At 40.5% G+C, this 22,788-nt stretch overlaps 1 protein-coding gene across 1 annotated transcript in view; it reads left to right on the forward strand.

Moving 5' to 3' along the window:
- Positions 1–22,788, forward strand: part of ZMAT4 (zinc finger matrin-type 4) — a 386,494-nt gene that overhangs the window by 329,049 nt on the left and 34,657 nt on the right. The gene's annotated exons all lie outside the window — the stretch shown is intronic.

Raw genomic sequence — 22,788 nt, forward strand, 5'->3', positions numbered from 1 at the left:
TTTAGGTATTTTTAAAGTAGCTGCTAGAACTGCTAATAAAATCTAATAAAATAGGGAAAAATCAAAGGATATCTCAAAAAGATGCAATTTTCCTGAAAATAATTGTTTTCATTTCTCTCATATTCATAAGCAGAATCATTGAAACAGATTCGACTATATCAGGGCCTCATGAATAATGAATGACTCATTGGCAAACAATGATGGAGCTCCCACGTGTGTCAGACCCTGAGTGTGACCTGGGGAAGAAAAGCTGAGTGGACTTAAGCCTTCCTCTTGGGGAACACTCTGCCAAGCTGGGGAAACAGTCATATAAACACATAGATTGTTCACTGTTACCATAAAATGGGCACCCTAAGCTCTGAGGACCAGGGACAGGGAAAGATTTCCAGGGACATCGACATAGAGGCTGAGTTCATAACAATGAAGTTGGGGTTTGATTTTGTTTTCTATTATCACTCAGTGGCCAGCACAGCACTTGATACATTTCTAGTGCTTCATGAACATTCCTGATGGGCTTCCTAGGTGACTCAGTGGTAAAGAATCGGCTTACCACACAGGAGATACGGGTTTGATCCCTGGATTGGGAAGAGCCCTTGGAGGAGGAAATGACAACCCACTCCAGTATTCTTGCCTGGGAAATCCAATGGACGGAGGAGCCTGGTGGGCTAAAGTCCAAGGAGTTGTAGAGTCAGCCATAGCCCAAGGGGTTGTAGAGTCAGCCACGACTTAGCGACTAAACGAGAGCAATACATTGCTGATGGAATGAATGTGTGATTTTAAAAAGATAAGTAATGACTTTCCAAGCAGATAGGAAATGTCTTTGCAGAGATATTGTAAAGATGTGTAGATCACAGTGGGTCTGGCTGCAGTGGGGGAGTTTAAGCCCAGAGTTTCTGACTGACCTTTACTGACTCAGTTTTCCCTCCATGCTGGGCTGTTGGGTGAGCCAAAGCTGCTTTCATGACTTGCTTTACTCTTATTCACCCCCACAGGGCTTCTATCAAGGGAAATCTTCAAAAGCAGTATTTTCTATGATTGGTTACTGAGCACCTGCATTGATTATTAGGAGCTGCTATACCACCTGCCAGCCCCAACCAAAAACATAATCTCTGCAGCATCGCTAATCATCACAGTGCATGCATCCTAACCAACATTCTAACAACACGCACACACCTTACAAGGAGCTGCAGCATGAAACAATCATCATTTAGGGCACATTTATTGCTCTTCGTGGGTAGAAAAAGGTAGACAATAATGACTTTAGGTGATAAGGATCGTGTAGATAACTAACGCAGGTAGATAGCATCTCAGTTTTAGGCAAACGTCTACTTCTCTCTGTGTTCCTATAAAACTTCCTGTGATAGAACTTGAGCCAGGCATCAGTTAAGTTCAGTTGCTCAGTCGTGTCTGACTCTTTGCAACCCCATGAATCACAGCACGCCAGGCCTCCTTGTCCATCACCAACTCCCAGAGTTTACTCAAGCTCACGTCCATCGAGTCAGTGATGCCACCCAGCCATTTCATCCTCTGTTGTCCCCTTCTCCTCCTGCCCCCAATCCCTCCCAGCATCAGAGTCTTTTCCAATGAGTCAACTTTTCCCATGAGGTGGCCAAAGTATTGGAGTTTCAGCTTTAGCATCAGTCCTTCCAGTGAACACCCAGGACTGATCTCCTTTAGGATGGACTAGTTGGATCTCCTTGCAGTCCAAGGGACTCTCAAGAGTCTTCTCCAACACCACAGTTCAAAAGCATCAATTCTTTGGCACTCAGCCTTCTTCACAGTCCAACTCTCACATCCATACATGACCACTGGAAAAACCATAGCCTTGACTAGACGGACCTTTGTTGGCAAAGTAATGTCTCTGCTTTTCAATATACTCTCTAGGTTGGTCATAACTTTCCTTCCAGGCATAGTCACATCTATTAGCTTATTTTGTCCCCTTAACTATCTCAACATACGTATTGTGCTTAGTCACTCAGTCGTGTCTGACTCTTTGCGACCCCATGGACTATAGCCTGCCAGGCTCTCTGTCCATGGGATTCTCCAGGCAAGAACCCCGGAGTGGGTTGCCGTGCCCTCCTTCAGGGGATCTCCCCAACCCTAGGATCAAACCCAGGTCTCCCATATTACCCCCTGAACCACCAGGGAAGCCCAAGAATACTGGAGTGGGTAGCCTGTCCCTTCTCCAGGGGATCTTCCCAACCAAGGGATCAAACTGGGGTCTCCTGCATTGCAGATGGATTCTTTACCAGCTAAGCTACAACAGAAGCCCCAACATACATATTACTGACCTGTTATTTGATTTGAGAAAACCAAGGCTCAGAGAAGCTAAGTAAGTCAGCCAACACCCGACAAATGGCAGAACCAGGGCTGGACTCAGCAGCATCTGACTCATGCTTCTAATTAATTAATGTCATTCAGTCACTGCAGACAGGCTTGGGACACAGGATGTCAGGGACAGCCGGTAGAAGACCCCATGGTGAATTTTGAAAAAGGGCATCGCCTCCCTAGTGTAATTTAATAAACATACATGACTTCAGAACAGTACATCACCTCCTGTGCTGGCTTCTTTTCAATAAACAAGAGTTTGCTTTTTTTAACCACAAAAGTACGAGGTTGCTGTGCTTCTGAAGAGTCAAATGAGGGAAATGTGAAGAAAACAAGTGTCGCAGCTCTGCCCCACTGGTCTGGTTCATTTGCTGTTATACTGAATCTGAGTATCCTGGCTTATGAGCCAGACTGCTCCATAACTGTCTTGTAATATCCTTGTTAGGTTTGGTTTCAAGTGTGTGGGGGCCTCCTTAAACAAGTTGAGAGCTCTTCCTTCTATTTCTAATCCCTGAATGAGTTTGTGGTAGACCGCTTCTGGTTTCTTATCTTAAAAACTAAGAATTCATTGGTGGAGTCATCTAGGCCTAGAGATTTATGCTTTGCTGTTCAGTTGCTAAGTTGTGTCTGACTCTCTGCGACCCCATGGACTGCAGCACTCCAGACTTCCCTGTCCTTCACCATCTTCTGGAATTTACTCAAACTCATGTCCAGTGAGTTAGTGATGCTATATAACCATCTCCTCTTCTGTCACCCGCTTCTCCTTTTGTCTTCAATCTTTTTCAGCATCAGGGTCTTTTCCAATGAGTTGGTGATGGATTTATGCTATGGGAGTATTTTGATTAGAAAAGTAGTTTTTTTTTTACTACCATACTGTTCATATTTTCTGTTTTTCTTATACAAGTTTAAATAAGCTGTCTTTCAATGAGTGTGTCCATTTTATTTACATTTTAAAATATATTGGTATAAAGTTGTTTACTTTATCACCTAATTTTATTTTTGATGTTTGTGGAATATTTTTTCTTTCTGGACATTGTTTATTTGTTTCTTCCTCTTGTTTTGGCTCATCTTTTTGTTAGAAGTTTATCATTCTTTATTAAGTTTCTTTTAGATAATCAGATATTGGGGATTTGTTTATTTTCTTTATGTGCAGTTATTTTATGACCTTTAAAACATTATTTCCTTTTTTGCTACCTTTTAAGGTTTAATCTGCATTTCCTCTCTAGCTTCTTAATATAAAAGTGTAGGATCCATAATGAAAAAAATCTGAAAAAGAAAAAAGATGTATATATGCATATATATAAAACTGAATCACTTTGCTGTACACTTTAAACTAACACAACATTGTGAATTAACTATTGCTGTTATTGTTTAGTCACTAAAGTTGTGTCTGACTCTTTTGCAACCCCATGAACTGTATACGTCAATATAAAAATTAGAAAAAAAAAAAAGGTGTAAGTTAGCAATTTTTCAATGCTTTTTCTTTTTCTAGTATAAGAATTTCGGAGAAGGCAATGGCAGCCCACTCCAGTACTCTTGCCTGGAAAATCCCATGGATGGAGGAACCTGGTGGGCTGCAGTCCATGGGGTCGCTAAGAGTCAGACACGACTGAATGACTTCACTTTAACTTTTCACTTTCCTGCATTGGAGAAGGAAATGGCAACCCACTCCAGTGTTCTTGCCTGGAGAATCCCAGGGATGGCAGAGCCTGGTGGGCTGCCGTCTATGGGGTCACACAGAATCGGACAGGACTGAAGCAACTTAGCAGCAGCAGCAGGTTTTCAATGTACCTCAACAGATTGTTTTAGCTGCATTCTAAAAGCAAATTTTTGTATTACAGAAGTTTTAATATGTAGTATTTGCTTTTTGTTACTTATTTCAATATACTTTCTGTTTTGCTCCTTTTACTCGTGTTTGTTTAGAAATTCTCCTTTTATTCATGTTTGATTAGAAGTGTTATATCTAAAATCAAATATTTATAGGATTTTTCTATTTATATTTTTTGTAATTTATTTGTATCTGGATTCTACCAGGGTCAGAGGAAATATTCTAAATGACCTCAGTCTCTTGAAATTTGTGTAGACTTACTGTATTCCCTGGGGCTTCCCAAGTGATGCTAGTGGTAAAGAACCTGCCTGCCAATGCAGGAGATTTAAGAGATGCAGGTTCAATCCCTGGGTCGGGAAGATTCTCTGGAGGAGGGCATGGCAACCCACTCCAGTTTTTTGGCCTGGAGAATCCCATGGATAGAGGAGCCTAGCGGGCTGTAGTCCATGGAGTCAGACACGACTGAAGCGACTTAGCATGCATGCACGTGCTCTGTTCCCCAGGCATACAGTCAATTTTGCTCATGTATTATGTTTACTTGAAAAGAATTTACTGTCGGGTAAATGATCCTTGCTATCAATTAGGTAGTTTCTTAATCTAGTTCAAATTAGTATATCCTCACTGACTTTTTAAAATCTATTTGTTATATCCATGAGAAGCAGACATAATTAAAAACTTCCAACTATACGTATGGATTAGCCTATGTGTCCTGTTAATCTTTTGTATTTAGTTTTATATATTGAAAGATATATTATTAGCTACTTACAAGTTTAGGATTTTTAATGCCTTCTTATTGTATGAGCCCTTTTTCTAAAATCATCTTTTGCCACCATGAAATGTCTTTCTTTGTTACTAGTAGCATTTTCCTTGAGGTATACCAACATCAACTACAGCAGCTCTTCAAGGCTTTCAAAAGCTTTTTCCTTTAAATTGCATCCAGCTCTTATTTTGTCTTCAGGTGGAAGGTTAGTGTGAAATGGAGATCAGCCAAATGGTTTTTTAACTGTTCTAATCTAAGTCAACATAAGTATTAAAGTGTCAGTAATTTTCAAGGTTTTATATTTTTAGCAATCATTTCTAAAGTGTTGAGATGAGCAAACATGATTCAGTTGTGTATTGGAAAGAGAACTGAATTTTATTTCTAGGGCAGTTTTGCCACTGAGTGACCCTGGGCACCAACAAACCCTCTTTAAGGCTCACTTCCCTCAAAGAGGAGCGATTAGTGCTGACAAGAATGAGGCAAATGTGGTTCCACTTGCCATGCTTTACTCATGATCCTGGTATTCTTTTTTATGAAACCTGAATTCAGACCTAAAATTCCTCCTGAAACATGCCCCCAGTCAGCCTTAACTGTTTACTGAAACTGGCAATGACCCTCCCCTGCCCCAGTTATGTCCACCCAGAACTGCACAATACGACCTCATTTGTAAATAGCGCCTTTACAGGAGTAAAAGTTGAGAATCTCAAAGTGAAATCTTTCTGGTGTCTTTATGAGGAGATGGAAAGGGAGATTTGCACACGTGAAGAAGGTGGCCATGTGAAGATAGACTCAGAGATCGGAGTTTGCTTCCTTCCAAGCCAAGGACCACCAGGAGCCAGTAGGGTCTGGAAGAGGCCAGGGGATTCTCCTCCAGAGATGTCAGGGGGAGTGCGCCCAGCTGACAGCTTGATTTCAGACTTCCAACTTCTAGAACTTCCATTCTCTAGAGAGAATACATTTCTGTTATTTGAAGTCACTCAGCTTTGACTCCTTTTTGAGGCCAGCCCTAGGAAATTAATATAGTGTGAAACTTACATGCTTTGTCTTGTAAGTAATCCTTCAGTCCTATTTTCCTGGACACCTGCTTACAATGCTGCTCCCGATCATGACAATGATGGTGGGGGTGATGATGGAGAGGATAGTTTGATGGTGATGCCACCCTGGATAACTGAAGTGGTACTCGTATGAGACTAGGACACAGCTATAGACTAAAATGCTTTGAAAAGATCACATCTCATACACATAGTAGTCTTATAATTGGCCAGAGCCACGCATCTCCACTTTATAGGTTAGAAAATTGAATCTCAGACTTGTCCAAGGCCCCCAGAATAATTGGTCGGCAGAGCCAAGAACAGAAGTCAGGTTTATTGGTAACCTTTACTATTACTGTTATAGTAATACTTAAGAGCAATATGACAATAATAGCGTTATTTAAGTATTGCTATAACTGTAATAGTGGTTGCAAATAACCTGACTTCTGTTCTTGGCTCAACTAGTTAAATGGCTTTTTCTTTTTTAGGCAAATGTCATAAACAGCAAAATGACAGTCAAATGTTGCTCCATGGCTAAATAGCAAGAGAAATATTCAGTATCTAATGAGATTAAAGGTTTAGAAATGCAAATGATTACCCTGACATATAAAGCAATTGCCCATTAGTAGATTTTTTCAACATTTCCAGGAGATCTAGCCTGTCAATTAGAACAAATGCTTAAAATGAAATTTAAAGACACATGAGTTCATACTATAGACTAATGAACAGTCCCCCCGCCCATAACGTACTTAAATTTGAGTTTAGGGAACGCTTCAAGCCTCAGGACATTATATTACCTAGAATTAAAGGATATAAAAGTTGTCGTTACTTACTTTGATATTTCAGACAGTTCAAAATGAGATACATGTGTCTAAGAGAATAAATCTGACTGACCACAATTTCGTTGTAATTTCTAAATGTGCTGCTTTCTTTGAGAAGAAGCCTAAAATGGTGATATCCACTGCTTTTTCTGCAGTTTTTTTCCCAATTAATATGAATCATCCAGACAAAACCTTCATATTATTCATTTCCCCATTGTGTTCATTTATTTGTGAAGTGATTGAATGGACGTTCAATCTAATTTTCAGAGCTGGAATATATTTGCTTTAAAAACCTTGGAATTCAGTTCTTGCATTCAGGATAGTAGTTGGGTGGGAGTACAATCAATAATAAATAAGATATTTTTGCAAGAGATGCCAAGCATGGAGAATCTACTGGAATTTTAATAAATTTGTTGCTGTTCAGTCGCACACCAGGCTGCTATGTTTTCCAGTATCTCCCAGAGTTTGCTCAGTTTCGTGTCCACTGCTGTCTAACCATCTCACTCTCTGCTGCCCCCTTCTCCTTTTGCCTTCAGTCTTTCCCAACTTCACGGTCTTTTCCAATGAGTCGGCTCTTCCCTTCTGCAAAAGTATTGAAGCTTCAGCTTCACTATTGGGCTTCTCTGGTGGCTCAGTGGTAAAGAATCTTCCTGCCAACTCAGGAGACACAGGTGATTGGATTCAATCCCTGGGTTGGGAAGATCCTCTGAAAAAAGAAATGGCAACACACTCCAGTATTCTTGCCTGGGAAGTTCCATAACTTAGTGACTATTCAGCAATAGCAATTATAATAAGCTAAGTAGCTCAATATTCCAAGGTGATGTTCTCTTCAGAAACAAGCCAACAAACAAAAGCCAAGTCAAGGCATGGACTTCTTCGAAGGCTAAGAATATAGAAATTTTTGTTGAATTTTCAATGTCGTTTCCTGTCAATAACCAATTTCAATAACCAGAGGGGTTGGGACTTTAGTTCTGAGTGCTGAGATCAACAGAGCATGAGACAGTGTTGACAACAGAGCTGTCCTTACCCAAAGAGGGTGAGGTTAGTTCTCCTCTGCTGATAATTATTCGTAAGCTGCTTGGAAAGGCTCAGAATAAAGGGCACAGTCTAGAATCCAAGGCAACTGCTTTGTTTGTTCCAGTTTATGAATCTGGCCGTGCAGACGAGCCCCTGTAGGGAGTGGAGCTTGTGGGGTGTCACCACGTCTTTCTAGCCCCAGGGCTGGATTTGCATCCTGTGTGCTCAGTCACTTGTCTTGTCTGGATCTTTGCAACCCAATGGACCATAGCCTGCCAGGCTCCTCTGTCCATGGGATTCTCCAGGCATGGGTTGTCATTTCCTTCTCTGGGGATCTTCCCAACTCAGGGATTGAACATGCATTTATGTCCCCTGCATTGGCAGGAGGGTTCTTTACCATTAGCGCCATCTGGGAAGCCCATTTACAACCTAGGCACCATGAACAGGGTGCCTGGTGAAGCACAAGGATGGGGTTGAGGTAGGGCTTGTGGACTAAAGGCCATTCTCTGTTTAGCCGTGCTTTTTAAAATATATTTATTAAACTATAGTTGCTTTGCAGTGTTGTGTTATTTTCAGATGTACAGCTTCAGATTCTTTTCCATTATAGGTTGTTACAAGATATCAAATATATTACTGTACAGTAAATTCTTGTGCTTTATCTGTTTTATATGTGGTAGTATGTATCTATTAATCCCAAACTCCTAATGTATCCCTCCCCTCCTTTACCCTTTGTAACCATAAGTTTGTTTTTCATGTCTGTGAATCTGTTTTGTAAATAAGTTCATTTGTATCATTCTTTAGATTCCACACACAGTGATATCATATGATATTTGTCTTTCTCTGCCTGAGTTGCTTCACTTAGTGCAATACCCTCTAGGGCCATCCATGTTGTTGCAAATGGCAAAGTTTCATTCCCTTTTGATGGCTGAGTAGTATTCCACTGTACATGTTTACCACATCTTCTTTATCCATTCCTCTGTTGATGGCCACTCGGATTGCTTCTATGTCTTGGCTATTGTGAGTAGTGTTATTGTGAATATTGGAGTGCATGTATATTATATTTTCAAATTAATTTGTGTCTTGTCTGGATATATGCCCAGGAGTAGAATTGCTGGATCATATGATAACTCTATTATTAGTTTTTTAAGGAACCTCCAGTCTTTTCTACAATTAACCCTGTTTTAAATTGAATACTCAAGTCCACTATTGTTAAGAGTCCTCCCTTCTTTGTGGAAGGCCCCAGAGTCCAATTTCTCAAGTGGAAGAGACAGTAGCCTATAGATAAAGGAATTCCAGAGAAGCAGGAAAAAAACTAGATATGTCCCTCTCTATAGCACTAGTACACGGGCCATTCTAATATCTCTGTTTTTCCTAAATCTCACTTGCATGCGTTTGCTCTATATGCCATATCTAAGGATACGTTACAATTTCAGTCTGTGAATAGATTAGGCCTTTTGTGGGCTTGGAAAGAACTAAATACAGAGCTCTTTCACTCTTTCATATTATTTACAGAATGACTGATGACCCCTAGTATTCTCTAGCTCACTTGTTTCCCATCCCCCTCCTTCTGGATGTGATGTGAAAGTTGCTCAGTTGTTCAACTCTTTGCGACTCTGTGGACTATACAGTCCATGGAATTCTCCAGGCCAGAATCCTGGAGTGGGCTGCCTTTCCCTTCTCCAGGGGATTTTCCCAACCCAGGCATCGAACCCAGGTCTCCCGCATTGCAGGCAGATTCTTTGCCAGCTGAGCCACAAAGGAAGCCCAAAAATACTGGAGTGGGTAGCTTATCCATTCTCCAGTAGATCTTCCCAACCCAGGAATCGAACCAGGGTCTCTGGCATTGCAGGTGGATTCTTTACCAATTGAGCCAGCAGGGAAGCCTGGAGGGCCTTTGATTTTGACCTGCTTGACATTTGCACGAGTCATGGCTGTCTCCAGAGTGGTCTGAGCTGATGGTTTCAAGTCTCAGCTTTGATAGTGAGTCCCCTTGCCTACCTCTCATGTTCTCGTCTTCCTGCTTCAGAACATCACTTAGGTCTCCTAGGAACTCCCCTGATGGTCCAGTAGTTGAGACTTCATCTTCCAGTGCAAGAGGTGCAGGTTTGATTCCCGGTCAGGGAGCTAGGATCCCACATGCCTCACAGCCAAAAAGCCAAAGCATGAAACAGAAACAATATTGTAACAAATTTTGTAAAGACTTTAAAAAGAGTTCACATCAAAAAAAAAAAAAAAAGAAGAATAACAAAGTCACTTGGTACCAACTTCCAAGGGTGCAAGCCTGTTACCTGACTTGGTTCTGGAAAGTGCATCTGGGTCAAGAGAGAAAAGAGCCAACAGAAGGAAGTGATGGAGCTCAATAGTCCCAGCCTGGGAGGTGGACAGCTAGTCCTAGATCAGTGCTTCTCAAATCATGTCCCCTCACTGAGTTTCAAAGCCCTCCTGGAATATAGGGTAGTCAAGATCTCTGTTAAGCCAACATTATCTAATTTTATGCTTCAAGGTTGAGCTTTTTAAGCTTTTTAGGATTTTCCGGGTGCAGAAGAGTGGTTCTCAAGTCATCTTTCTTTAGAGTTTATTTGTCTCTTGCTGAGTGGCCCAGAAATTGACCAACCCCCTCAGAGTCAGGTTCTGCTAAAGGAAAGGTGTCCTACAGGCCTGTTTATCCTATCCTTAGACAAAGACAAAGGGGCTTTTCAAAGGCTCTGACTTGGAGCAAAAGAGGTGAAGTTCATTATACAAGGAAAGAGTAGAGGAAAAAGCTTACTTTCACTTTATTCTGTGTTGTGAATACCAAGCACTCATTCTGTCGGTTTCTCTGACCAACAGGATGGATGAAAGGCATGAGGAAGGCTGGAAAGGGGACGTTGGCCCCTCACCTGAGCAGTCAGGCCTCTGGTTTTATACTCACTCTGGGCCTTTGTAAGTTACTGTAACCTGTTCTCACTCACTTCACCGGAGGTGATCAGAAACTAGAATATGTCCATGTGTTAACTATCTTGAGCTGCCTTGACTTCTACTCCAACCTAACTCTGGAAAAAATATTGAATTTGGCCAACATTTGTCTCATCTGTTAAAATTGTCATAGAACAGGAAATGCCAGGAAACTGACGTAAGATAAATAAAGGACCTTGCTTCACGTAGGTCGATGTTGGTAGGGGAGTGGTTGGAGGAGACAGGATGGGGCTGGAAATGTGGCATGGTTATGGCTTTGAGTCTGGCTCTCCATCATTGCCCTTTAGCTGGAGGAGAGGACTGAGGAGGTCCACTCTGGCTGGGATTTTCCCAGTGTAAATAAAGGAGATAGTTGTTTGAGTGATTGGACAAATCTACCCCTCACCCCATTCAGTTCACTCCAATGACCAAAATCAGTTGAGCACCTACTGTGTCTGAGACATTGAAATCAGTCTTAGGGATAATAGAAGATCATTATGCCTCTCAACAAGCTTGTAATCTAGTTGAGGGGATGCAATGCATAGTCAAGCAAATGCAGCTAAAATCAATACAGGATATGTTGGCAGAAAATGTTGCTGGAATTCAGAAGAGGTGGTTGCCTCTGGTTGGAGGCCCGAAGGAAAGGTGGTCAAGGGTGAGGGCAGGGAAAGGACTTAGGAATGAGACCATCAGGGTTCAATCCTGGCTCTACAGCTTCTGACTGGGTGCCCTTGAGTTTCTTACACAAAGACCTCTCTGGAGGTTAGTTTCCACACCTGAAAAAGTGACAGATTTAAAAAAATAAAGAAAAATAAAATTAAAAAAAAAAAAGAAGAGAAAAATAATAAAAATAAAAAATAAAAACTCTTAGCAAAACTGTGGTGAGGACTAAGTTTTAAGAACCACAAAAAGCAACAATAACAAAAAATATGAAACTTCTTGGACCAAGTATGAAAATACTTGGCTTGAATGGCATGGACCTTTTTCTCATAAGTGTTAGTTGTCATTCTGTATTAATGAAATTACATTTGAAATGGACTTTGGGGAACAGGGAGATGAATATTGATGGCTCCCTCAGGACTTTTTTGTCCTAAGTACTCTTTTTGGTTTTCTTGGTGGCTCAGAGGGTAAAGAATCTGCCTGCAATGTGGAAGAGCTGGGTTTGATCCATGGATTCGGAAGATCCCCTGGAGAAGGAAATGGCAACTCACTCCAGTATTCTTGCCTGGAGAATCCCCATGGACAGGGGAGCCGGGCAGGCTATAGCCCTTGGGGTGACAAAGACTCAAAAACAACTAAGTGACACATACACTCCTTCTGTTAAGATTGCTCCAGAATTCTTCATAGCATAGTTTAGTTGCTTGCTCAAAGTTGGGATTTTGTACTCAAACAAAAGTTCAGGGCCATTCAGGGTTTAGAACCCAAATTGACCTAAATCAGACAGTGGAATATACAGAATTATCTAGGACAGTCTTTAGAAGGCTAGTCTCATTCTGAGTTTGTTGGGATCTATTGCCTTCCACCTGTTCCAAGTCCTCATTTCACACAGTTTCAACCTTGGTATTCAATCTTGCCACATCAGAAAGAACACTTTTTAAGAATTTATTTTATTAAAGTATCATTGATTTACAACATTGTGTTAATTTCTGCTGTACAGCAAAGTGATTGTTTCATATATATATATATATATATATAATATGATTTACTTATTACATGGATATTGAATAGCATTCCATGATGATTTATTACAGGATATTGAATAGCGTTCCCTGTGCTACACAATAGGACCGTGTTGTTTATCCATTCTCTCTCTCTCTCTCTCTCTCTCTATATATATATATATAGTAGTTTACATCTGCTAATCCCCAACTCCCAAGCTATCCTTCCCCTCCCCACTCTCCCCTCTTGGCCACCATAAGTCTTTTCTCCATATCTATGAGTCTGTTTCACAGATAGATTCATTTGTATCATATTTTAGATTCCACATATAAATGATATCATATGATATTTATCTTTCTCTGCCTCATTTACTTCTCTCACTGTGACAGTCTCTAGGTCCTCCATGTTACTGCAAATGACATTATTTCATTCTTTTTTATGGAGGAAATTTTTTGAATGCTCCCAGTATGTGTGTGTGGTCTTTACACTCTGATTCCTACTCAGGCTTCTGACTTTCTCTGGCTCTGATTACCAGTTACATTTTGCCAGTCATCAGTAATTAGCACTCTATTCTCCAAAGACCAGGAGTTATAAACCTTGAAAGTAAATAAAATAAATGGGACTATATTCTTGGATGCATTTCCTAAAGTCATTCTTCTAATATTCTTTTGAGACTCCTTGGAGAGATTTTTCTTTACCATTCTGCTAACACAGACCACATTTTTCTTCTTCGTTTGCATTTTTTATTTCGCCATTGAAAAATAATATGTATCCTTTTTTATGCAGGCATCTGTCTGCTGCAGCTCATGCTAGATACTAGCTAATCTCAACATTAACTTATTAAATCTGACTGTGATTCACAGCATTTGATAAGTGACCCTGTCTTCTAGAATCTGGAAGGGTTTTCTCAAAAAACAAATGATCTTCCTGTATTAGGGAGTGACCTTTGCAGGTGTTAACTACTGTTATTTAATTTATAACTCAGCAATAAACATTTTGAAGGTTTTTGTTTGTTTTTTTTTTCTTTCTTGGAGTTAAAATTTTCCAGGCCATTCTATAGTGGGTTAAGCATAGCAAGATGTAATCAGAATCTGGGCCTCAGTCTGAATATACATTTTTGAGCATCATTATAGTATATATGTGTCACTTTGAATAGTCCTTAACAGGAAATAGGAATGTGTATTTTCTTTTCTATAGGTTTTAGGGTCACAGAGAAACCTCAGTCTGTGTCATGCTGAGTAGTCAAATACAAATCAAAATCTAGCTAGCTTTCAAAATGTTGGTGACATTTCAAGTTCAGGACATAATAACTTCAAAGTTCTACTCACAGCTTCTGGTCCTGTTATATTCCCTAGAGATATATCTGTCTTTTTGCTTCCTTATTTAAGTGCTCTTTCTTCTAAAGACACCTAATAGTCTAACATGTGCTCTTTACTCTGTTTGATTCCAAAACCATCACTGCCAAATTTATTCCTGTTCTAACAAGAATGATCTTATAATAGCCCCAAATAGAGGAGTTTCAGACCTCTGATTTGGCTTCCTTGATAATGGATAAAACTTAAACAATAGATTCTGTGTTCTAACATCTTTCCAGTGCTAAATAAGATAAATTTCCTGACAGCTAAGATTTTCATGATCAGGCAACTTATTGAGTTGCTCTTGAGTATCTATAATAGAAAGGACCCTTTTAGACCAACTACACAGTTTTCTATTTCTTGGAACCAGATGTCACAGTTGTGTTATTTCATATTATGTAAGAATCCTGGAGGTAAAAAGGATGCTTTCTGTCTAAGAGAGAGACCAGTTCAGAATGTAATCTGAGTGATTCATTACAGACAAGAAGTTTACTGGATTAGAAGGAAGACATTTGGTGTTCTCCTTCTAAAAGTGACAGGAAAGGAGTTAGGCTCCCTCACACCAGTATTTCAGAAAACATCAGTACAAGTTAAAGATCTACCAGCAGGTTTCATGTATGTATGCACGTTGAGGAGGCATCTGTCATTTAAATTTAACTCTCAAGAAACCTAATCGAAAGCCACTAATTAGTCAACCTTCTAGAGCATGCAATGGATAGTTCTTTATTGAATCTTGAGAGTTCATTCTGCTGATGGAATTTGCTCCACTCATAAGCTGGACATTTTCATTGAAACAATAAGTCATGGTGAAGGAACTCCAGGTCATCCACTGATTGGGTCAGTAGTTGAATCAGTCATGACAGACTGATCCACTGCATTCTAGGTTCCAAGTCACTTAGCAGAGAATGGTAAACTAACAAATTACATTCCTTATCCTTAAAGCATTCATGCACCTTTTAAATGCCTAAACACTAAAGCTCTGGGATCCCAAGAGTGACCTCTCATTTTAGGGTCCACTGAAATTGCAGGAGAGAGGGCAAGGTGGCCCGTCTCAGTGATGGAGGCTGACAGATTTTCTGAGCAGGTGCCAACTGCAGTGCAACTGGGTGACCAGGCATAGCATCCCCTGCTGCATGTCCAAGAAAGTGTCGCCAGGAATGCGCATTCTAGGTGCAGCTTTTACTTTCTGTAGCAGCTGGGAACCTGAGCTGGGAAGGGAAGAGCAAAGGTGGTCTGAGGATGCAGGAGGGGTGTCAGATATGAACAGGGTGAAGCATCAAGTAAGCGCTTGGCGTTTCATTGTCTGGACTGTCACAGAAGCTTTGCCTTCTAAGACTTTACTCCAAAAGCCTTTGCTTTCTTCACTCAAAATGCCCTATTTTCTGGGTTTTCTTTTAAGAGCCCTCATGTCTTATGTATGATGATTTAAATCTTGTAACACCTGATAGGATATTTCATGGCGATTCCTCAGAAGAAACCAGGAATGCAAATTACGTTAGGAATAAGTGACAGTTGTGATCAAAGAATGATGATTAGATGCATTTATCTGTCCAAATTCTGTTGAAAATAAATTCTAATTATTTGTTTTCTCTTCATGATTCTAACACGAGCTCTAGCATGTGGTTCTAGGCATTGATAGCATATGATTAGCTTCTATAAAGTAAGAGTCAGCCTGAGTCAGATATTCATAACAAGAACTGCTTTATTATTCCAAAGCAGATTTTTTTTTAACTATCCATGAAGGTAATTTTTCTTTTAACCTTGAAGAAGGATTATTCCTGAATCTTTTGATTAAAATACCTCATCCTGTGTCCACAATGGAGGCTAAGCAATTAATAGTCTTTCTTTCCTCAACTGTCTAATTAGGGTTGAGACCAACACAGCATATGAATAACTAAAGTCACCAAATATCATTCCAAAGTGTTCTCTGTTAATTGTGAGTAATTTTGCTATTCCCCAGAGAGAATGTGACAGGCTGGACCACTGGACCTGCCTTGGGGTCTGATTTCAGGCAATGGCTTTCTTCTTTCATGATGATACGTTTCCCTCCACACATGCCTAATAGCTAATTGATGAAGAAGAAGAAAAAAATTTCTTTTGTCTGCTTTCCCATAGAAGTCCCAGGGCTGGTTGTACAATGGGATGTGTAAACGACAGATATGAGAATCTCGTCTGCGAGGAGTTTGGATGGGAGGGATTGGTGTGGGCATTTAAAGCATGCCATTGAGTGGGGCAGAGAGGGCAGAGGGGGACTGGCGCTGGCAGGCCAGGCTTGGCCTTTTTGGACCCAGGGATGGAGAAATAGCATCTACTTTTATATAGTCTGGATTTAAAAGGGCAAGTGAGAAGTGTGACTCAAGGAGCTAACTATTTCTCCTGCATAGGATTTCTAGACCTCCTTCTCACCGTGGCTTTGTCCGTGGTGATTCTTTTGGTTCCTCTTGCTTAGTGCCCGTCAAGCCAAGATTTCAAATATTCTAAAGCAACTATGGATGTACTGAGCTCATGACTCATCATCGGTTTTTCTTTTCTTTTTTTTTTTTTATCATTTTGGCAGGCTAGCAGGGAGTAAGTAGCTTCATTATCGTTTCATCATTCTCAGTCAGAGAAAGGTAGTAGATAGCAGATTTGTGAGGCTTCTGAGAGTCTGGGGGAACCTGGCATAAGAGAGTGGAGAGGCCGCTCCTCCCGTGGCCACAGGGTGGAAGGTCAGCAGTTGTCCCTGGACCAGGAGACTGGCCACAGGAAGCAAAGCTGGAAGCCCCACTTCTGTTTCCCAGCTGCCCCTTAGTCCCCCAATTTCTGACTGGCTTTCAGAATCAAGGATTGACTATCTCTAGGGACAGAGCCCTATAGCCAAATAAATCATGCCTTTCTCATCTGTCTTCATATGCCCTTGTCCAGTCAGAGGGCTGGAGTTGGAGAAAGATGGATTATCAAGTCATGCAAAGTCATGCAGGTGAAAATGTTTAAGGCATAACTCTAAGTCAAACTTTAAAATCTATTTTAGAACATTTTTTTTCTTACATATTTTCCACTTTAGAATGATTTCTCCTGTTAGTAGTACTCAAATAAGATGAATTACATCTGTTACTTTTGGATTTAAAGAGCAGATGTAGTTATGATTTTCTGGCATCTTATTTCATTAGTTGAGCCAAATACTGGAGAATAATTCTATACCATTTCGTGTGTTGGCTCTATGTGTAGCTAAATGTCAGGTACTGTGAGTCTAGAAGACCAGCCAATGGTGTGATCCCTGCCTTCAAGAAGCCTAGAGTTTATACGAGGAAACAATAGAAGTACATAATAAAAGAATATTTACATGCTAATATCTGAGAGTGATCTTATATACCATCATGCAAGAATCAAGAGAAAGGAGAGAATAGTACAAGCATGAATAAATGAGAGAAATACACTTGGATGAGATGAACCTGGGCTGGTGAACAAGGATGGATTCATTTGTAGACGGGATGATTGTAAGGGTCTAGGAGTGTTCAGGTCAAGATTCCAGTGGACATTTGGTTCTTTGAGACTGGAGTACAAATCATAGATGGTGATTGAGATAGGACTCAGGGTCATCAGCTTATAGAAGATTGTTGAAGAGGATGAACCAGGAAGAGATGAGATCATTCAAAGAGAGTGTATGGAGAAAAACAGGGACACACACACTGATGGACATGCCCACACACAGGGTGACCAAAGGAAGTGACGTCACCCCCTTTTCCCATAATGATGGCTTTTTATTTCTTTTCAAATAGCAGGAGAACAGAGCAGACTAATGGTTTAGAAGCCAAGGGAGAAAAGCATTTCAAAGAGTACAGAACAGAGTCACTTCATACCAGAAAGAGTTAAGTAGGAAGAGACCAAAAAATCTAGTTTGCCCATTAGGAGGTGGTGGTTGGTTTTTCCCATGGGAGCCTGGCTTGTCTAGTGGGAGGTGGTGGTTGGTTTTCCCCATGGGAGCCTGGCTGACATTTGAAAACTGTGATGACCCCAATGATGAGTGTGAGGGTGGAGTGAGGTTGTTCCTCACCAATATTCTCACAGGTTGAGCAAGACAGGCCTGCAGCCCCACAGATAATAGCAGTGAGGAGGGCAGAGGGTGACATGTGGCTCTGGGACATGCCAAGGATAGGACTTTTCATGAAGATGCCACAGTAAATAGCAGAACTCTTAAAATAGCTGCATGTGGAATTCCATGAAAACAGAACTCTGTCTATTGGAACTGGACATGTAGGGTCAAAAGTGTTACCCACTGGACTTCTTCCCAGGCCCATACTGTTTTCTAGAACTCTGAGGAACCATTTGAAAACCATTGCTGAGAAGATAACAGAGGTAAGAGTCAAAGGTGCCTGCCTTTGTCCAGTCTAGAAGATGGAAGAGGTGCTGATGGAGGCTGGCAGGGATTTTAGTCAGTTAAGCTTTAAATGCATTGCTTTTGAAGGGATAGGGATGTCCTGTAGGTAGCTGGAAATAGATGGGGAGTGCAGATACAAGCCAAGGCTTAAAATGGGGATGTTGGAGTTAAGGAGTTAACTAGAGAGGGCTTCTCTGATGGCTCAGATGGTAAAGAATCTGCCTACAATGCAGGAGACCTTAGTTCGATCTCTGGGTCAGGAAGATCCCCTGGAGAGGTAATACACTCCAGTATTCTTGCCTGGGAAGTCACATGGAGAGAGGAGCCTGGTGGGCACAGTCCATGGAGTCGCAAAGAGTTGGACATGACTGAAGCGACTAATATTTTCACTTTCACAGAGAGGATCAAGTTAAAGCCCGGAAGGTAGATGTGTCATTTGGTGTTGGGAAAGCAGCAGAGAGGAAAAAGCAGCATCTTGAACAACTCCCCCTATCCGCCACCAGGTATCCACAACAGAGGTTTTTGACCTCCAGCAGTTGTGGCAGCTGGCTAAATACTCTCTAAGCCTGTTTTGCTTTGGAGGCTGGGGCTTGGAGGATGCAGCCCAGGCTGTTGGAGGAAAAAGGAATTGAAAGTGGAGAAGTGCCAGGATGAGCTTGAATTCCTGATCACCAGCTGGAACCCACAAGGGTGGACAGAATCCCTTGTTAGTGCTCACTGGTCACCACCACTCACCTCGGTGAAGGGTGCATTCTGCAGGGGAATCAGATGCTGGTCTGTGTGAGCCACAAAAGCCTTGACCTTCAAGCGTGAAAAGACAAAACTGGAATGAGACAGTGGAGGAGAATGTAGGAAACATTTAGTCTAGCCGTGTTAGCACACTACAAAACTACCACAGCACACTGAAAAAGCAGCTGGATAACAATAGACGCAAAGAGAGTTAAATGCCAGATGAAAGTTCAGAGCATTAAGTGCTGAGTCATTTAGTCCTGCCCTGAAAAAAATTGAAGAGGAACTTTAGAGGGCTCCAATTTTCTCAAGAAAATGACCTTGTTTTATTAATGAATGGCAATCCGAATCTCTTTGCTTTAGGTACATAGAAAAATTATAAATGAAAGACCATTTTTAATGGAACTGATGACTTTAATAAAAATACTCTAGAATCACATATGTAAGATAATTAATATCCACCTAGAAATGAATTGAACCAAGAATACTAAAGAACTGAAACACCACCTGGAGAATACATGGTTTCATCTGAAACTAATTTGAATTGCTGAAATTTATTTGAGGGAGAGAGAAAATAATGATTTGTTTTCCCGCTGGTGAGTAAAAAAGGAAGAGAAAAAACATTTTCTGCTGGTACATCCCTATGGCTTAGGGATTTATTACAGAGCTTTCCCGGGAAATAGACCATCTGTGGTTGCAAGTATTATTATTTATATAATTTGTTCAGGACAACGAGTTATGATAGAATGTCCAATTTCCCTTGGCGAAATTGTCTATTTTGCTTTTAATGTATATATTTAAAATTTGACAGGGTTATGGAAGATCTTTCTGAAGAAAATAGCCTAGCTAGTTTGTGAATGGGCGGAGCTGGAAATTTACTGAGTGGTGTCTAGGATCACAGTGGCAGGGCCATCTCCTGAAACTGCTTGAGGACAGGAGATAGGGCACAGACATCCTTCAGGGAACAAAAAGGGAGAAACTGACAAAGACTTCCAAGTCCCTGCTCAGCCCCAGCATCTCTAAAATTCCTACCAAGGAGGCTTATCAAAAAAGTCTGGTCACAAGGAGTCTTATAGGTGCCATCCCTGGGTGCTCTGTTCTTCTCTATTAGCACATTTTCCAAAAGGGATCTAATTCAATGACATACAATTTATCTATATGAATATATATATATATATATATACACACACACACACATATATACACATGCACTATCATATATACATTTGATGGTATATGTATGTATATATACACTTTCCCTTAGAACTCCAGACTGTCTATTCAGACCTCAAACTTAGCATAGTTAAAAAGAGAAATCTTGATAATATACAGTATTTCTCTTCCTTCTTCTGACTTATTTCACTAATCATAATGCCTTCTTGACCTGTCTGTGTTATTGCAAATGGCAAAGTTTTATTCTGTTCATAGCTGAGTGATAATCCATAATGTGTATATCTTCTTTATCCATTCAGCTACTGATGGACGCTTAGGTTTCCTCTGTCTTACGGCTATTGTAAATAGGGCTTCTGTGAACATTAGGGTGCATGTGTCTTTTTGAATTGTTGTTTTCATTTTCTTCAGTTATAGACCCAGAAATGGAATCGCTGGGTTGGGTAGTGTTTCTATTTCCAGGTTTTTGGAGAATCTGCATGCCATTTTTCACAGGGGCTATACCAGTTTGCATTCCCACCAATAGCGTGCCTCGATCCCCACATCCTTGCCAACACGTGTTATTTGCTGTCTTTTTGATGGTGGTCATTCTGACAGGTGTGAGGTGATATTTCATTGAGGTTTTGATTTACATTTTCCTATTTTTGTGCATTTTTTTCATGTGCCTATTGGCCATATGTTTGTCTTTTTTGGAAAAATGTATGTTATCACTTATATGCTGAATCTAAGAAACAAAATAAACAAATGAATATAACAATATAGAAACGGTAAAGCATAAGCTAGTGGCTACCAGCGTGGCAGGATGAGGGTTAGGGTTAGGAGCTTAGGAGATACAAACGATTATGTGTAAAGTAAATATGTTGCAAGGATATAGCACAGGGAATATAGCCAATATTTTATAATAACTTTAAGTTGACTATAATTGATAAAATTATTGAATTACTATGGTGTATGCCTGAAATTAATACGGTATTATAAATCAATTTACTTCCACTTTAAAAAAGAAAAATCTTTAAATTTTTTGGTAACTCCACAAAATACTTTTTAAAAAGTAAGAAAGAAAAATAAAAAGAACCCTTAATTTCCCTCTGCAACCTCCTTCTTTCTTCTCCCCTAATCACCGCATATCTCTAAACAACACTACAGTTTATCCAGCTTCTCAAGGCAAAAGTCTAGAAATTAACCTTGATCCTTTTCTTTCCCTCCAGTTCCACATCCAGTCTACCAGCAAATCCTATGACTCTGCCTCTGCACATCTCAGATAGGTCTGGATGTCTCCATCACTATTAGCACTGTAGTCCCAGCCTCTAGACTCTGTCTTTTCTGGGCTTACTGTAACTGCCCTCTAACTTACTCTCTGGGAGCACGTTTGTCTCTCTATTTACCATTCCTCATACACAGTCAGAGTGAGCTTTTATTTATTTACCTTTTTTTATTTTTAATCAAGGTTTCTATTTTTTATTTAAAATCTTTTTTTCATAAAAATGTAACCCAGATCTTATTCTCTTTTACTGAAAATCCACTGAAGACTTTCCATTGTACACAGAGGAGAACTGAGGTGCTCTATCCTTCATGGAGCCCGATGTCATCTGACCTCTACCCACCTCTCTGTCAGCTCAGACCAGTTCCCCCTGCCCACTGCGCTGCTCCAGGCCTCCTTTGTGGGGTTCATCCTGATTTTCTAACAGCAAAAACTTTTTCTGCCTGAACTAGTATTTCCCACACATTCTGGATTTTCTCCTTATCATTTTTTTTTTTTTTTTAACTAATCATGTGACTAGCTCCTCTTGTCAGCCAGGTCTCAGCTTAAAAACTTCAAAATATTCTCTGTCATATCATCCTGTGTCATCCTGTTTTGATTCCCTGCCTAGCACATGTTTCTTTCTGGCATTTCTATCTATCTGTTTATCTAGCCATCCATCCCTGTATCTATGCTTTCACAAATAGTGTAAAGATTCCAGAGGAACGGGGATTTTCTAGGTCACTTTTACTGCTTTATCCCCAGTGCCTGGAAGGGGTCAGCACATAGGAAGCACGTACTATCTCCTAATATTAAAGATAATCAGAGACAGAAAATGTTAATATAATATGAGAAAATGCCATATTAGGGGAAAGCAGGGAGCCCACAAGATGGGGAGCCAAGCTAGAAGAGGTGGTATTTGACTTGAGTTGACTTAAGTTGTTGATGAGTAGAGGTACAGGAAATAGAAAGTTAGTCTCACAGATCATAGAGTCACACTGATACATTTTTGAGGTATTATTCTGCGCAGGTTGGAATGACCATCCTCTAAAAATCTACAAACAATAAATGCTAGAGAGGGTATGGAGAAAAGGGAAGCCCTTCTACATGGCTGGTGGGGATGCAAACTGATACAACTACCCTGGAGAACCGGATGGAGGTTCCTTAAAAAACTGAAAATAGAGCCACCAGCCCACCTGAATTGCCTCCTGAGAAGCCTGTATGCAGGTCAACAAGCAACAGTTGGAACTGGGCATGGAACAGCATGCTGGTTCAAAATTGGAAAAGGAGTACCTCAAGCTTGTATATTGTCACCCTGCTTATTTAACTTCTATGCAGAGAACATCATGTGAAATGCCAGGCTGGATGAAGCACAAGCTGGAAACAAGATTGCTGGGAGAAAGATCAATAACCTCAGATATGCAGATGACACCACCTTTATGGCAGAAAGCGAAGAGGAACTGAAGAGCCTCTTGATGAAAGTGAAAGAGGAGAACGAAAAAGCTGTCTTAAAACTCACCATTTGAAAAACAAAGATCATGGCATCCGGTCCCATTACT

This window comes from Bos mutus, chromosome 27 (genome assembly GCF_027580195.1).
Source record: "Bos mutus isolate GX-2022 chromosome 27, NWIPB_WYAK_1.1, whole genome shotgun sequence".
Classification (NCBI taxonomy): domain Eukaryota; kingdom Metazoa; phylum Chordata; class Mammalia; order Artiodactyla; family Bovidae; genus Bos; species Bos mutus.